The following is a 14,590-nucleotide window of genomic DNA, read 5'->3' on the forward strand; positions in this document are numbered from 1 at the left end:
ACAAAATGTTAAAAAAAAAACAAACAAACGATGACAATGGATCTTTTAGAAGCAGATTGGAGTGTCAGAGGCAGCAAACAGGAAGTGTATCGGGTCATAGACTCCAAGTTACCTGCTTAATCAAGAAATCTTGACTTCCACCCGTTAAATCTGAACAAACCCTCTGAAAAGACAACAGAATGGGATCAGAGCTCTTCTGGTTTTGATTCCTGCATCTCTCTGAGCCTCGGTTTGTTGGAAAATTTGTGAGTGAGAAGCAGAAGAGAGACAAGATTAGAAACAGAGAAACCTGGCGCTGCTGCGGTGAGCTCTAAGCGCCGCCGCCTGACTTCCTCCGCCGCTGTCTGCGCTGTAAGTCGTCGGAGTATCGCACCTACCAGGCAGATAGAAAATTCAAACACCGAGTGCCAAGATCTTTCTGTGGATTCCCTACTTCCAAATAGCTTAGGATAATTCTCCGTCTAAGCTAATACCTGGTGAGGAAGTAAAGCCTGAAGGATGGGATTATTTAATATGGCATTTTTAATGTGTGACACGCTAATCACATCTCAGAACAGGAATACTTCAACCATTTAACTTTCGTCAGGGGAGGAGAGAGACGTTTTTGGAGGGGGGGTAAGCCTTCAAAAGAGACCCCCTCCCCTCCTTCCACCGCCACCTCCAATCCCACCGCAGAAACCTGCTGCAAAAACCGCCGTGACAATGACACATTGTCGAGGAGGAAGGAGGGGGAGACGGAGTAACCTCGAGTGCATGAGTGAGGGAAGTTTTTATTCCGCCTGTTGTGGCGAACGCACGCGGCAACGCAGGGAGTCTTTCCTAAGCATTCCACATCAATCCCAGGCCTAGACGGCAGACAGAATTACTCCTCTGTGTACCCATAATGATTTCACAATCCGCGCATATACCGGCGCCTGAATCTCCCGCGGATTTGCGGATAAAGCCGAGTTTTCCTCCCCGGATTCCAAAAGTTTAACAAGGTGAAGCAGACGAGCTCCGATTTGACCACTCTTGAGCTGCGAGTTAATGCTGCACGCTTGACAGGCGACATCACACGGCAGAGGAGGAGATTTTGACGAGGAGGGAAGGGTTCAGACGCGCTCGTCTCTCTATCTCCGTCATCTGTCTGTGATCATTAATGGTTAAACATCTGAAGCGTTGCTATTATATCAGCGTGGAAAGTTATTAAAACACACACACGAGCGCTGGCCGCTCTGTCTTTAAGGATGGCGCTCTGATAGCGGTGAGGAAATCAATGAAGGGCCAGCCGGTCTGGCAGACTTGACACGCAACAGAGGAAGGTAAATTATTGGAACTTTAATTACTTTGATCCGTCATGCATTGTAGCATTGTGTCAGCGAAGTCAATGCCATGACAGACGCCGAACAAAGGCCAGCGCCGCATTTTCATAACATCTTCACTCCCTTTTCCTAATGCCTGATTAAAGCCGGGGTGTCGACGACCAAAAGCCCCCAGCCTCGAGGTTTTTTTTTTTATTTATTTCTCTCCTCCCTCTGCCTCCATGCACTGATTTAGAAACTCATTTTGAAAGCTCTGTTTACCCAACTCATTACTGAAGTCAGGGATTGAATGCCGCTCTATTATGGGCCTCTGCAGCACGGCTTTACAAACAAGCACAATGCGCCGTGCTATCACCGTTATCACATTGTACGGCCGTAATGTATCGCGCTGTTTTCCTCCCATAAATATAAGTCCGTGTTTTCAGCTAAATTAAGAAGGATTTTCCTCCACAATGAAGCCTGTCCTTCTCTGAGTGGCCGCACAAGAAAACAAAAACCCAACAAAGTAAATGAGCCAGAGTGAGAAATTCCTTTTTTTATCATTAAAGGGTGTTCAAAATTACTCCTTTTTTTCTTATTTCATGAATATTCCGCCACTTAGCGTTGGGATGAATCTGCAGGATTGTTCTCAGAGCTGATAAATGGCCAGCATGTGTGGTAATTTAGAAACGCACATTAATCTCCAATCGAGGCCTAAGAAGGGAATAAAAAAGGTAATTGATATCCAGAAAATGGGCAAAAAAAAGTTGTGCAGATATAACTAAGGCGATCATGTGGGTTATTAATGCGAGGCGAACAGGAGAGAGGAGAAGTGCTTTGTTTTAATTCTTCATTCATACGTTAAGGACGATTAAGCAGAACTGTTGTTTTGAGCGGCTGAAGGGGAGAGCTCAGAGAAATTGTCAGCTGTCATCAAGAAAGAAAACGCTGCTCTTCACTGGAGTCTTAATTCATTAGCGGATCAGGGATTTGCTAACTTCACTCCTAATCGTCTGCCCAGCGTTCCACTGATGGTTTATATTTCTGTCTCTGACTGATTTGTATTTTATTGTATTCTGCACTTTGGGATAATCCGGCACAATGTGACCAAATGGGCTTTGAGAGTCTTTCTCAGCTGTAGAGGACGAGCGGACATGGACTGTCCGACTGTCTTTGTGATGATGCACAGGACGAGGACATGTGTTCACTGACACTATGACCATAAACAGTTCTCATTTACCTTTCATCTACCTCCAGGGGCCATCCCAGCACCTTTATTCCTTTTCCTGTATTTCTAATACAAGTGTTAGGGTATAAAGGACCAAACAGGAGGATAGTTAAGCTAATTCCTACAAACGTTCCACCTGTGCTACATTCCATTTCCACTGCATTCCATCCATGATACATTCCATCTGCACTGTTTCATCTGTGCTACGTATCATCTACATTGTTCCATTTATGCTATATTTCATCAGCACTGCATTCCATCTGTGCTACATTTCATCTATGCTACATTCTATCAGCACTGTGTTCCATCTGTGCTACATTTCATCAGCACTGCTTTCCATCTTTGCTACATTTTGTCTGCACTACCTTCTACCTGTGCTACATTTTATCTCCACTGCATTCCATCTAAGCCACATTAGATCTGCACTGTCTTCCATCTGTGCTACATTTCATCAGCACTGCTTTCCATCTGTGCTACATTTCATCTGCATTGTGTTCCACATGCTACAATTCATCTGCACTACTTTCCATCGCTGCTACATTTCATCTGCATTGCATTCCACATGCTACATTTCATCTGCACTACTTTCCATCTTTGCTACATTTCATCTGAACTACTTTCCATCTGTGCTACATTTCATCTGCATTGCGTTCCACATGCTACATTTCATCTGCACTGCTTTCCATCTGTGCTACATTTCATCAGCACTGCTTTCCATCTTTGCTACATTTTGTCTGCATGACCTTCTACCTGTGCTACATTTTATCTTCACTCCATTCCATCTAAGCCACATTCGATCTGCAGTACTTTCCATCTGTGCTACATTTAATCTCCAATGTGTTACATGTGCTACATTTTATCTGCACTGTTTTCCATCTGTGCTACATTTCATCTGCACTGTTTTCCATCTGTGCTACATTTCATCTGCATTGCATTCCACATGCTACATTTCATCAGCACTACCTTCTATCTGTGCTACATTTTATCTGCACTGCATTCCATCTAAGCCACATTCCATCTGTACTATGTTCCATCTGTGCTACATTTAATCTACAATTTGTTCCATGTGCTACTTTTTATCTGCACTGTTTTCCATCTGTGCTACAATTCATCTGCATTGCATTCCACATGCTACATTTCATCAGCACTACCTTCTATCTGTGCTACAGTTCATCTGCACTGCATTCCATCTTTGCTGCAATGCATTCCATCTGTGCTATCTTCCATCACTACTGTGTTTCTTCTGTGCTACATATCTTCTGCAGTGTTCCATCTGTGCTACATGCCATCTGCACTGTTCCATCTGTGCTACATGCCATCTGCACTGTTTCATCTGTGCTACATTCCATCTGCATTGTTTCATCTGTGCTACATTCTGTCTGCAATGTCTTATCTGTGCTACATTCCATCTGCATTTTTCTCCATCTTTGCTACATTCCATCACTACTGTGTTCCATCTGCACTGTTTCATCTATACTACATTCAATCTGCACTTTCAACTGTGCTACATTCCATCTCCAATGTCTTATCAGTGCAACATTCTATCTGAATTGTGTTCCATCTGTTCTACATTCCATCAGCACTGCTTTTACCTGATCTACCTTTAACCTGCACTGCTTTCCACCTGCGCTACATTTCATTTTAACTGTATGCCTTCCACACCACATTCCATCCATGCCATTTTCCATCTGTGCCGTCTGTCTGCATTTCAGGCCAGATTCTTCCTCGCCATGGTCCGACTGCTCCTCATTTAAGTCTATGCCATGTATGTTATGTTCAATTCTTCTCTGTGTTCCGTCTGTGTCACTTTCTTTATGAGCAGGACTTTGCAATAAAAGCCTCAGGGACAAGGACAGGGATTGATTTTCCATATCAGATAGAAAATCTTTAGCTGTTTCTTCAGTCATTCTTTACTTAATCGTCATTTAGAAAGCCAAATATTATGATAAAGTCACTTTCTCTGTGCTTATAAAGAAACTTTGAACTCTAATCATGTAAAACTATATCCAAGGGTTAAAAGCAGCAGAATTGCCCTTTACACAGAATCTCTATTGAGCTATGGAACAGTTAACCTCAACTTGAACAGAGGTGTTTTTTTCTGCTTTGAACACATCAATAGAAAATCACCAAGTTTCACTTAATTACTGCATTCAGATGGATAAAGTGCACCTTTAACATTTCCACATTACTGATTCTGATTTTACACACCACACATAACATGATTAACTTATTACCTCCACCAGCTGCTACATTAAAGGCCTGCTTACATGTTAATGCATCAGTAATCCTATAATGAAATCTATACATACTGATTAAACTCTGTGAAAGGAGACGTTTTCACATGTGTGTTCTTCTACCTTTGATGGTTAAATACATGAAGATGGGAGCCATCTTTGATTTCATGCAAGAAAATAGAGCACTAGCACTCGACTAAAGGAATTAAAGCATTAGGGTAGTTCTACTTTGACTGCAGTAATTAGGGGGAAACAGCGACCAAACGTGATTTAAATCGAGTCATACCTGGGAAGACTTGGAGAAAAAAATCCGACTTTCTTGTAGAGAAAGTTTTGGAACCAAAGTGCCGCTCTAGTTTGAAGCTCAGAGTAAAAAACTTAAAATGTTCCGACTCTCAGACGGGGTGAAAAAAATCATACTTCTTCTTAATTTGTATTGATGGCCTGGAAGAAACCAGCATGCTTTGCAGTTCTGTGAGGGGGGAAGATGTTTAAGTGGAGATTAATTCAAATTTCTGCTTGCTCAGTACTTGTAAAACTAAAGCAATTTATATTCCTTCTCTTAACGATCCCCCCTTTCTCTGATTGCGGTAATGTAATCTAATTGTAATTATGATACTATCTGAATCATGCAGACCTTAACATGATTGGAGCTACTCATTGCATTAAAAACTAATTTTTGAATAATGATGAAAGGAGCACTGGAAAATGTGGAAGTATTACATTTTTTCTTTATCTCTGTTTTGTGGGGGGATCTTGTTCTCTCTCCCCCTCGCCTCCCTCCTCATCCTCCCTCCCGCCTACAGTCTTAGCTCCAGTATAAATGACAAGGAGTGGTGGAGGGGTGCATGATGGGAAACGGACCACCCCAATTAAAGGTATCAGGCTGATCAGTGGCTGCAGGATAGAGGAGTACCGCTGCGAACGAGTTCAGCGTCGTCCCACGAGGTTCGCCTTATCATCACATGTGCCTCCTACGCCGAGTTTCACCCCCTCACCCAACACCCGTCTTACCTCACCCGCCCGGGAGGGGAGGGGAGGAGGGAGAGCTGTTCCTATTGGTACGATAAGACTGAAGAAACAGTCGCACAAGGCGTGGAAAGAGCAGTGGTGGTGATCAGGATTGCCTTTCAAAGCGACAGGATTGTTGGTTCAATTTTGAAGTTTTTATATTTATATGGAGGTAGAGTTTTGTATGTATTTGTATTTTTGATGAAACTAGAGTGAAAAAGAGAGCAAATCACTGAGTTAACCACTGCCATACACCTGAGATCAGCTGATCTGATGCAAGCATAATCAGCTGGCGGCCACCTGATTCATTCTAGGCACGCTATTGGCTTATCACACTCCTGCTGCCATATTTAAACTGCTCTAGCCTCGTTACGCTTTGCTGCTCTCTTGCAAGCCACTTTTCGCAACCTTCCTCCACCCCAGCTCCTCTTTTATGCTTTTGACTCAATCAGTGCCATTCTGTTGTCACTGATTGTGACACAAATTATAAAAAAAATTTCAAAACTCAAATTTGTAGAATAAAGAATGATACAGTTTGGACCTCCAAATCCAAAAAACAAAACAAAACAAAACAAAAAAAAACAAAAAAACAAAAACAACCAAACAAACCAACGCATGTTTTCTTAACTCACTATAGTCCCATAAAAGCAATCAAACTTTTTCCTTTTCTTTTATTTTGAAAGGTAAATGGCATCAAGCATTATCTACCCTACCACCTCCCAGTTAATCCCTAAAATAATTGTTCAACATAGAGTATCAGTCTTAACTTTTCACATCTGTGACTAGGAATTCGCCATATTTTTTCTAATATCCAATATGCAGATATTTAAATGTAGCTCAGTCTTTAATCACACAATTTTAAGTTTGAGAAAGAACAAATTTCAGCTCTTTAGAAGCAATTTAAAGGTGCATGTGGTGTATTATTGGGGATATTATATGTATTATTGATTGATTTAACCTTTATTTACCAGGTTAGAGATGCTGAGACATTTAATAGACTCTAGATTGCAATGCATCCACTTCTTGTGGGAAATGTGGCAACCGGATGAATATTTAAAGAATGCATATTTTATCTGTGAGTGAATAGCTAAAGGAATTTTTATACACCGATGAAATTTTATCGCCTTATCAATCAGGTTTCAGAAAAGGGCATAGCACTGTCACAGCTGCGCTGAAAGTGGTAAACGACTTTTCTGTAGCACTCGACAAGAAACAACACTGTGCTGTGCTTTTATTGATTTGTCCAAATCTTTTGACACAGTCGACCATGATGTGTAAAACTTAGACTTCTGAGCTCAGGACTCTCAGAAGAAGCTGTTGCATTAGATATGATGGTGTATGCTCAGATTTTATATCTGTCCACAAGGGTGTGCCGCAAGGCTCTCTATTAGGTCCACTTTTATTTACCATTTATGTGAATAATCTCGGTCAAAATATGTCAAATATGACATTACATTTTTATGCTGATGACACCATTGTGTAGCTACGTTGCTGCATCCCTTAAATAAGCTGTTGAAATTTTGCAAAATACCTTTGTGGTCATTCAAAATACACTGCATGAACTGAAACTTGTTTTAGATGCAGATAAGACCAAGCTTGTGTTTTTACCAAATCAAAGATCAGGTCACAAAATGTTCCTGTGCTTTCTGTTGATGGAAAGGAGATTGAGGTCTTACACTGTTACACATAACTGTGTATTTTGATTGACGACTCCCTTAATTTTAAATCACATGTACTGTGTCTTGTGGGTTTTTATTTTAGAAACAAGTTGTGTTTTTCTTTTAAAGTAAAAAAGCAGCTTGTCGCTGCAACTTTTTTACCTGTTTTAGACCATGGTGATCTTTTGTACATGCACGCCTCTGCATAGTGTCTTTATATGGTTGATACTGCCTGCCATGCATCCTTGAAGTTCATTACAAATTGTAAAGCTCTGACTCACCATTGTGCCCATTTTTGCCAGTTTGACCAATTTCTGCCAATATCTGCCATTTTTTTCTTTCTCAGTTTAGCACAATTTTGCCAGTTTATATTGATTTTTCTTCCCATTTCACCAGATTTTCACCCATTTTTTGGCCAATTTAAAGCCACTTTTTAATTCCCTTTCACCCCTATTTATGCCATTTTTGCCTTTTTTCTGGCTATTTTTGCCATTCTGATATAACTTTTGCCACTTCCAACCCATTTTGGCTACTTTTAAGATCCAATTTCACCAACTTTTCTACATTTTTTTGTCATTATTAACCCATTTTTTCAATCTTAACCCATTTTATTTTTTGAAAAATGGGTCCCCGGTCCCTGGCACCTTTACTTTGGGGGTCTGCTTTAAAGAGTGGTATGATTGGCGGCTTATAATTCTTAGAATAGGAGAAGAAAATCTTTTTTTTCCTCATTGTTTTAAGGCAAATTTGCTTCCTCTGCTGGTCATCTTTTTTTCATTTTAATTCCAACAAAGGTAGCAGTAAATCAAACATAAATTAATGGCATTGGAGACTTTTTGTTGTTTTTTTCCCATCCAGGCTCATCTAGACCCAGACATATGGTGTCATACTGCTTGTATTTGCTTCACCTTGCGTGTTGTAAATGTGAGCAGAAGTGTTGCTGATTTCAGCACACACTCTGACACTAACAGGATAAAGAAGGTGCAGTACCTGCTATCCTCATTAAAGTGTAACCTCCAGGTTTTATCAGAATATGACTCTCTACAATCTCATTTTAGGGGCCAAAAACCCGCCAGTGTGGACCTTTTCAGCGCGTTAAAGAGCAGACACGAGGCCGAGGTGAGGGAGCAGGAGCGAGCGAGGAGGAGCACAGATAACGCTGCGGCTGTCACACTCCTGAAGGTAAAGCATTTAATGTATGAAATGAGGTGCTAATGCAGAAGTGGCAGGCTGGGTTACACAGGCTAATGGGCGCTGAGACACTGTGAAAGTCTGAGCGGCAGAGACAGGCTCTTTAAGTCATGAAGGGGGGAGATAATTCACCTGCATCCTCCTGCTGCCGTAAACAGGTAGAGCTGCACACTTCTGGAACAAATCAGCAGGAGGAAAAGAGGGAAACAGGGAGGGCAGAGAGTTTACTGAAGGCACAGAGGATGTTTTAAGAGGTCGGGGAGATGTTCAACACTTTGATGATCATGTTAACTGTCTGCTCGAGGTAGAGAAGGTGGAGAAAAACAGGAAAATGGAGCAAAGAAGCTACAAAAAGTCTCTTAGTTTCCAGACAGAATGTTACAGACATTTTGCAAGTATCGTCTTCTGACCCCAGGCAGTTCAGGTAACTTTAAAGGCTGCAAAACAAAACTAAAGCCATCTGTTTACATGTTTAAGCAGAGGTTTAAGATACTCAGCTACCTTATAGTGTTGAATAGGTGTGTTGAATAAATGGGTAAAGTAGACATGTTCCCAGGTGAATCGTTTAAAGGCCCCCCTCCACCTTCATGCATGTTGGGGTTTGGTGCACACTGGGCTTCAGCCGCAAGCCCAACATAATGCTATGCCATCTTGAGACATCAACGTTTTACAAGCATCCATGGTTGCACCCTTTGAGTTTGGTACAGGATTTTGATACATTTTCATCCTTGAGGGCTCTTCTTACTTTTCACCAAAAATGAAATGGATTTGATTAAAATCTTTGGAGGAGATAGTCCTAGAAGGACCCCCAGAAATGACGAGTTTGACCAAGTTTCTAACAAAAAATGTAAAATAGTGCACTTCCTGTTGACTTGGCAATATTGGTCCAAGAGGCTTTTTTGTAGGTCCTGGTGTAATATAAGTGCCTGCCAAATTTTGAAATCATAGGTTGAATGTGGCACAGGGGCTGATTTTTTGAAAAGTTGTAGGGGGCGCCATTGAGCCTCACAGGGAATTTTTCCACCAAATTTCATGGCTGTACACACAAGTTAACTACCTGACAAAACTACTTCCTGTTTCATGGAGAACGAAAAAATTGCCAAGGCCACGCCCTTTACATAAGGTTTCGACCTGCAAATATGTGTATGGTCAAAGTCTTGGGATGCTCCGCAGAAATGTCTTGCACAATTTGGCCAACCATTTAAGAATTGTAATGTAAAATTCACCATCAGTGACATCCTGTTGCCAGAGGGTGGTGCTGTGCATTTTTTAAAATGTCAATATGAATGTGTTCAGGCCCAGGCTGTTAGTAAACACAGGGTATTTTTCTCAGATACGATGATGTTTGCCAGAGTTACGACTGTTTAAACATTGGTGGCGAGAAGAAATGGCGACCTTGCTGTGGCCACACCCTCTGACAAAAAGTAACACATTTTTGCACAGTGTTGAATCAACTACTTCAGGCCATCCTGACATTAATTTCATGTTAATATCTTGGATTGGCCTGAAGCTGTGGCTTGTGCATTAAGGCATGATATGTCTTGTCACCACTAGGAGGCGCAATGATAAGGCTAAAATATGATCATATGAATCCATTCAGGCCTGGACCCCACACATATGTGGAAGGTTTCAGTCAGATTTAACGATTCAGGCTATTTCCTGTTTCCTGAAAAATATGCAAATCTGTGTTGTTGTTAAGTGGGGCTGGAGGCTATTTGGGTTGTCCTTGGAGCCAAGATATCTCAAGAAGCCATGATAAGACTTCTTCTATTAACAGCTGCTTAAACTTATCAGAAGTGATTATCATCAAACTTTGCACTTATGGCCACTCCGACTCAAGGATGAACTGATTATAAATCAAGCACTGGTTCAGGCAGGCTCTGGAGTCAAGCACTGCCATAATTGAGATCAGCTGATCCCACGCAAGACCTCGGCCTGCTGATTGACTCTGATCACGCTATTGGCTAATTGCACTCATTCAAACTGCTCTTGCCATGCTATGCCATCCCTCCTCCACCCCAGCTCCTCCTTTATTCTGCTTCCAACTTAATGAATGCCATCCTGTTGTCATTGATGCCTGCTCTGCTCTGGGGTTTTTTGCCACTTCTCTCCCTTTATCATGCTCTCCTGATTGGAATTGGAAGAGCAGGAACATGTGCTGATCGTGCTCAACTTCCTAAGACCCTGCATGCACATATGTGGACATTAAATTCTGGTTTTCCCACCATATACTATAGTAATACTTTATATTATTAGAATATTTGAAAAAATTATCTTGACTGTCAATTTAGTATTAGTAATTCACTTGAAATACACAGGGAATTCTAATGAAAATTTCACAGATTTCCATGATTAATTTTGGGATTATTTCTCAGAAATTTTTATGGAATTTCTTGTATAATATTTTGTATATTTTTAACATTTTTGTTGTAAATTTTTAGGTGAAAGTTTAGAGTATTTGCATGAATTTTTGGATGTTTTTTATGTTTTTTTGTTAATTTGGGAAATGTGTTTGATTACATTTTATTTGATTTTTTTTTTGGGGGGGGGGTTGCTTCTAACTTTTAGGTATGCGCACAGAAACTTGGGAATTAAATTTGTTAATTCTGGGAATTTGGCTGGGAATTGGGAGGCAGGGTATCCTTTGATATTGGTAGAATGTAACAGAATTTACATTCCATTTATATTGTTTTTCATGGAACCTTGGGAATGTATTTGTTCTGGGGAATTTGCTTCAGAATTTTGGGGAAAATTTTCAGGAAATCAAACGGAATTTTTAATCAAAATTTAGGCTTTATGATAGTTGAAACATTTGAGCAATACTTGAAAGAAATTGGGGTACTTTTTATGGGAAATTTTGAAAATATGACTAAGAATTTTGCACAGAAATTTTGGTAGTTTCTTTAGAATTTCAGGGAATTTGTGGTGATATTGAACCTCATTTCTTGTCCAAATTAATTCCTGTTAAAATAAAAGATTTTTCAAACTTATCAGGTCCTAATTATCCCAAGTAAGTGGGAGAAACCAAATATGCATTCCAAACAAAAGCTTAGGTGTTGGGAGGTTAATGCTTTCTATGCAGGCTTGTTCTGGGGACCCCAGAACAGCCACACCACCAAATATAAATAACTGCAATGAGTGCTCATAAAGTCATATTTATAGCTGCTCAGAAATGAAAGAAAATTAAAGAACGATGAGCCTCAGTGGTAAATGATCCACGTTAGAAACTATATCTGATAAAAGAGCCCCCTGAATGAATGGAAGCTAATCAACTCGTATCACCTGAGCGTCACCTGATGAACCAGCCGTGTCATGAACCTTCCTTAGCTATTGTACACATAGCTCTAGGATACACGAATCTGCCCCCTCTTAAAGCCCTCTAACCCTTCAAATCCATCTGTGCATGTGTTTTTTCCCTCCTGTTAACGCTCAGACTCACTCAGCTCGTCGAGCCGTGTCAAACACGCACAGATCCGCTGCTCTTCCTCCTCTCCTGCCTCGCCTCCTCGCCGCCACCTGGGTGCTCCAGTTGCTCCGAGGCGAAGATGTGCGCGGCCAGGGTACGGTCCGTGTGTGTGTGTCAGTTTGTTCGAGCGCTCAGGGCGTGAGGCATGTTTTCATCAGAGGACTCGAAGCTAAACCACAGAAGGACCACACAGTGTTTAAAAGGAAGTCAGAGGAGGTGAACGAGTGGAACTGTCACCTCATCAGGAACCGGGGGAAGTTTAATGAAGAGTTTTAAAAGTCCTTGTCATCAGTTTTCAGGGCTCGTTGAAAGCCGTGTAATTGTGAATTTGCAAGTGCCAAAATTATTTTTAAAAAGCAGAACAATTTGGGTTTCACACAGCAGGAAGATACCGTTCACTAGAGATGATGGAGAGTAACTGGGCTTTAATTAGACTCTTTTTTTTTTAAAATCCAATTAAAAGTAAATGAATTGTGTTTAATCAACTAGTCTTAAGAAAACACTCGAAAACAGCTAAAATTGAGCAGAGTTTTTTAAACAAGACTGCAGCATCAGCAGGAAAATTGTGTGTAATAGGTTCAGAGTTTTGCCAGCATTAGAAGTGTTAGCATTCGACTCTTACTTCAAGGTTAACGTCCACATACCTGTGCTGATGTCATTGCTAATTGCTCTACTCAATATGCCGCTCAGTCGGTATTTTATTCTCTATTTACCTTGAGATGCAAATATCTGGACTTCATTGAAATCTTGGCTAACACAACCAACAAATCAGCAACAATGAGCAGGAAAACAGGCAGTCTGGTAGCTAAGATAGCTAAGATACTTTGTTGGGTGTTGTGTTGCACTTGTGTATGGCTTGCCCTTCCCAACAAAAGGAAGTCAATGGAACTGCCCGCAAAGCTCAGAGGCAGGATTGCTGCAAGGCTACAAAACAATTTCTGCTGCACTGAAGGTTCCTGAGAGCACAGAAATTTGGAACAACCAGGACTCCTCCAAGACCTAGCCCCCCCCCCTGGCTAAACTGAGTAATCGGGGAGAAGGGTCGTTGTAAGAGAGGTGAGCAAGAACCTGATGGTCGTTCTGATAGGCCTTTCAGACCTGCAGGGCTCGTTGCCGGTTCCTGACTCTAATTTTGAAATTTTGAAACACCAAAGTTCTGAGACTTCAGATTGGAGTCTGAGCAAGAACCAGAATCGTGTCTGTCTGGAACTATGACCAAGCTCCAGAGATCCTGTGTGGAGATGGGACAAAGTTCCACAAGAGCAACCCTCACTGCAGACCTCCACTGATCTGGGATTTATGACACAGTGGCTAGGTGGAAGCCTCACCTTGGTGAAAAACAGCTTTTTGCAACTAAAAGTTGTTCACATATTATCTTATCATATTATTATTTGATTTTGATAACTTTTCATTCTTCAGGGCTTTTCTAACTTTTTACCAAAGATGAAGTGGATTGGATTAAAGCCCTTGGAGGAGATAATCCTAGAAGGACCCCTCGAAATGGCCAGTTTGACCAATTTTCTAACAAAAATTTAAAAAATAGTGCACTTCCTGTTGACTTGGTAATGTCGGTCCAAGAAGCTTTTTTGCAGGTCCTGGTGTAATAAAAGTTCTGAGCAAATTTTAAAATCATAGGTTGTATTCAGGGGCTGATTTTTTTTAAGCTGTAGAGGGCACCATTGAGCCAACAGGTTGGGCCAACCAACTAAAGTCTGATCATTTATCTCAGGTTCTCACAGGAAATTTTTCCACTAAATTTCATGGCTGTACAAGCCTTTTAACTGCCCGCCTAGAAGGACCCCTGGAAATGGCGTGTTTGACCAATTTCCTAACAAAAGATGTAAAATAGTGCACTTCCTGTTGACTTGTCAATATTGGTCCAAGAGGCTTTTTTGCAGGTCCTGGTGTAATATAAGTGCCAACCAAATTTTGAAATCATAGGTTGAATGTAGCACAGGGGCTGATTTTTTTGAAAAATTGTAAGGGGTGCCATTGAGCCAATAGGCCAGACCCACCAACTAAAGTCATATCATTCTTCTCAGGTTCTCACAAGGAATTTTTCCACCAAATATCACGGGTGTATACACATGTTAACTACCTGACAAAACTACTTCCTGTTTCATGGAGAGCAAAAAAATCGCCAAGGCCACAACCTTTCATATAAGCTTTTGACCTGCAAATATGTGTATGGTCAAAGTCTTGGAATGCTCTGTGGAAATGTCTTGCATGATTTGGCCAACCATTTAAGAATTGTAGTGTAAAATTCACCAGCAGTGACGTCCTGTTGCCTGTGCTTTTTTTTTTTTTTTTTAATTTTCAATATGAATGTGTTCAGGCCCAGACAGTTACACATACATGTAAACCCTGTTACATGTTATACATGTAAAACCATGGTAAAATATCTCCAAAAGTAGCTTTAAAGTGTGTGTAAATTAGGAAGGCCCAGGAGGCATGAATACAAGTTAAATGGGGATACAAAACTTCCAAAGTTTAATTATTACAACAGTTTTTTTTTCATGAAA

The 14,590-nt window shown here is 40.9% G+C and overlaps 1 long non-coding RNA gene across 1 annotated transcript in view; it reads left to right on the top strand.

Moving 5' to 3' along the window:
* LOC121506439 overlaps window positions 1-14,590 on the top strand; it is a 118,212-nt gene that overhangs the window by 73,162 nt on the left and 30,460 nt on the right. Inside the window, exon 3 of the long non-coding RNA XR_005991653.1 lies at window positions 8,470-8,593. This is a non-coding gene — a long non-coding RNA (uncharacterized LOC121506439). The remainder of the gene's footprint in view (window positions 1-8,469; window positions 8,594-14,590) is intronic.

This window comes from Cheilinus undulatus, linkage group 24, assembly GCF_018320785.1.
Source record: "Cheilinus undulatus linkage group 24, ASM1832078v1, whole genome shotgun sequence".
NCBI classification, from domain to species: Eukaryota; Metazoa; Chordata; class Actinopteri; order Labriformes; family Labridae; genus Cheilinus; species Cheilinus undulatus.